The 3,827-nt window shown below is 47.1% G+C and overlaps 1 pseudogene; it reads left to right on the forward strand.

Annotated features, from left to right (window-relative positions):
* Window positions 1–1,562: 1,562 nt before the first annotated feature.
* On the forward strand, window positions 1,563–2,220 carry LOC109373400 (tubulin alpha chain-like; annotated as a pseudogene).
* Window positions 2,221–3,827: the final 1,607 nt, after the last annotated feature.

Below are 3,827 nucleotides of genomic sequence, written 5' to 3' on the forward strand. Positions count from 1 at the left end.
AACACTAAAGCGAAGAGGACACAGAGCGAGGAAGAGTGACTGGACATGGCCAAGGGCGGGAGGACTGTCTGAGCAGGTGAGTGGCTCTGTCTGTATTTTAGGGGCCCCGTGGCTGCTGGATGGTGCAGAGGCTTGGGTGAATGCAGGAGTTCCATTACGGGTGTCGGTTGCAGTGGCTGTAAGCGATGACGGAGGCTTGTCCCCAGTGGCGGCTGAAGTAAAGGAGGCGTGCTCAGATTCAGGGTCTATGCGGGAGTATCCCTTGTTCCTGCGGATGAAAGTGGAGTAGGAGGGTGGTCTCGGGTGACTCTGTCTGCCCTGAGGCGCTGGGTGAAGGCGTGCTATTTGCTGAGATGGGGACGACTGAAGAAGCAGCATTTATGCAGGTATCAGGTCAGTTCTGGACCTATGATATTTTAATCCTATTTGCTACCGTAAGCAATTGGACACAAGTAAACACATCATGGTGAGTGTTGGGTGAAAATTAAACACACTTAACAAATGAACCAGAACTCAGACCAAAACCTGAGGTTAGATGTGATGTATTCAGAGCCATCAGATCCAAGCGCAGTCCAGAAATGTCTATTAGCTTTCTGCCATATGCGAAACACCGTCCTAGGCCCCATGGGGGCAGTTGGGCAGCCCTAGCAGAGTAGGAGGGGGAGGTGCGTATAAAGCAAGTCAGACACAGCTCTGCTCCATGACCCATCTTAGAACAATAGGTTCTATTATCTAATATCAGCATAGGGAAGAGGCAGAGGCACTGTGACCGGGAAAGACTTCCTGAGGTAGGATTCAGGACAAGCCAGGGGGACTGCGTAGAGTTTTTACAGGGGCTTTAAAGGGTAAAGCTTGTTTGAATGAACAAATCATTCTAGCAACNCATTTTGGTCTTGGGGTCCTATTATTCACTTATTTGCAATTTAACAGAATTCTGTCTCTCTTTAGGCTTGGACCCTTTGTACTTTTTAATGAGTGTACAGTGAGACTCATGATAAAAATAGAAATGTACAGATAGACAAACCTCTATCATGCTCAGATACTAAAGCAGTTATTTATGAAAGTGAACAACAACAGAAAGTGCACATATTTACATCTTTTAAAACATAAATTATTGTTATGATAAACTGTAAACTTGACTGTAGCTGGATTCTACAATGCAGCTTACATATCAGTTATATTTTGAAAAGATCTATCACGGTGATCTTGAAAGTCTATAAATGCAATTTATCCACCTGTTGAATTATACTCACTCTACTCTGGATGATGCAAAGATGAGACATCTGGCTTCTCAAGGATTTACTCTAAGTAGAGAAGTGCCTATTGGCAGAAAAATTGCATAGAGAATAAATACGGTGAATGCCTAGCTAGTCGTCAAAATAAAGGGCTTTTTGTAGCCTGTAGGTTTCCAAATAAATATAGAAACCTGGTTCCTTCCAAGTGACTTAGTAGGGCAGAGCTGCAGGTAGTATGTGAAGTCGCAGGGCAGGAGTGAGCTGGAGGAGGACATGGGAGTCAGAGAGAGTAGAAGGTATGTTTTTAAAACTTATGTGGAGAGCCTGATGGCCAGATGCCAAGTGACAAGACCGTTGGAGGAGGAGATGATTCCTTCAACACCTTTTTCAGTGAGACAGGCGCTGGTAAGCATGTGCCCAGGGCAGTGTTTGTAGACTTGGAACCCATGGTCATTGATGAAGTTCGCACTGGCACCTACCGCCAGCTCTTCCACCCCGAGCAGCCCATCACAGGCAAGGAAGATGCTGCCAATAACTATGCCCGGGGGCACTACACCATTGGTAAGGAGATCATTGACCTTCTCTTGGACCGAATTTGTAAGCTGGCCGACCAGTGCACAGGTCTTCAGGGCTTCCTGGTTTTCCACAGCTTTGGTGGGGGAACTGGTTCTGGGTTCACTTCCCTGCTGATGGAGCGTCTCTCTGTCGATTATGTCAAGAAATCCAAGCTAGAGTTAAGCCCTACAACTCCATCCTCACCACCCACACCACTCTGGAGCACTCTGATTGTGCCTTCATGGTTGACAATGAGGCCATCTATGACATCTGCCGTAAAAACCTCGATATTGAGCACCCAACCTACACTAACCTTAACCACCTTATTAGCCAGATTGTGTCCTCCATCACTGCTTCCCTCAGATTTGATGGAGCCCTGAATGTTGACCTGACTGAATTCCAGACCAACCTGGTGCCCTANGGGCAGTAAGAACCCCTTAGGCTCGCTTGTGTTGGCACACGTGCCTATGTTTTTAGCAGTTTGGTGAGTTCACAGACGTGCCACCTCAGCCCTCAGTCGGTCACCGCTTCAGAATATCATCTTTTCCCTTGACCTCCGCACATTTGGTCTCATCTTCAACAGGGAGAAAATCCTGGAAATTCAGCATTGTTTGGCTCCTTTCTCACTAACCAGCCCAAGCTTTTCAGAAATCTCTCTGCTTCATTTGAAACAGGAAGTTTCAGCAGCCAGTTGTACAAATGGCATTGTATTATGTGGGATGTCACCTATTGTTACTGGAACAAAGACATTCTGAAATAAGGACAAAAGCTTCCAATCCGCCAGAGTCCCAGACCCTTCAATAGCCTGGCGTTGTGTCTGGGGAGTGATTGAGTGAATGAGGTCACTCCGAGAATACACCTAAACTTCTGCAACTCTGCTATTATTAGGCTGCCAGCACAGAGCTACAGGCAGCCTGGACAAATAGCACTTGTAGTAATGGTTCTGTCTGCTCTGCATACATGCAAAACAGGCCCTTTCTACACAGATGTGGTCCCTACCTCTGTAAAGGGGAAAAGATGGGAGAAAACCCTTGGGGGCCAGTCCAGAACTCAGCCCTTTATTAACGCATTGGGAAAGAGCAAACTACTTACTAATTAAAAGTGTTATTAAACTTTCTCATTTGAAATGCTGTGTATACATCGTGCCATCCTCAGACTGTTAAGATCTATATCTGTAAGAGTGACTGCACGTTATACTATGTTTAAAAGAAATACCCTGTTGTTACAGCCTCACCCGCGTTGCTGGGAGCCTGACTCAGTGGGTGCAGACCCGGGCCCCAGCAGTCCAGTGCTCTGCATGCTGATTGAGGGTTTTCCAGTGTGTGCTGCCAGCTGAGGGTCTTTTGGTCTTATGTAAAATATAATAGAAAGAGAGAAGCTGAGAGAATTGGCCAGAGCCCAGGATAGCCGACTTCTTGATCATCTGCTCCAGGCTCTGGAGGAAAAGAGAGAATCTTCCATGAATGATTTTTTTGTTTTGGTTTGTTTTTTTCTGCTTAGAGCTTTGGACTTGACCCCAATGCACTCTCTTCATGACCTGTGTTAGGACTCGTGTGCATGTGCAAAGGCTCCGTGGCACACCCCCTAGACCCACTGTATTCCTCATCTGTGGGGACAATGACCCCACATTGAAAAGGTTACCACAGGAAAAGAAAGGAAGGGCATTTGCCCGGCAGAGGTGTTTCTGTGTCCTCCAGCCAAAGGTGCACTTTACTATCATTCAATCTCCATTTACATCCATTTCTCAACCCTCTAATGCTATTGTCACCCCTGCTTGTGAGGCAGAAGAGTAGAGAGCGAGGACCAATCTCATCCAGAGTTTGGATGGGGCCCCTAACAGACCCCGACTCAGGCACCGTGAAGGGGTTCACGTGGACAGCTGTGACGGCGGAAAGGACATAAGAAAGCAGACATGTGTCAAACACGATGAGCTATGTTGGCTGTTTGCAAAAGCCATGGCTCAGTCCCTCTGGCCTGCCGAACAAGCTGTGCGGTGGCCTGCCCCTCACTGTGGGGGTCACACTCTCCCTTCACTAT

Source organism: Hipposideros armiger, unplaced genomic scaffold, assembly GCF_001890085.2.
Source record: "Hipposideros armiger isolate ML-2016 unplaced genomic scaffold, ASM189008v1 scaffold_719, whole genome shotgun sequence".
NCBI classification, from domain to species: domain Eukaryota; kingdom Metazoa; phylum Chordata; class Mammalia; order Chiroptera; family Hipposideridae; genus Hipposideros; species Hipposideros armiger.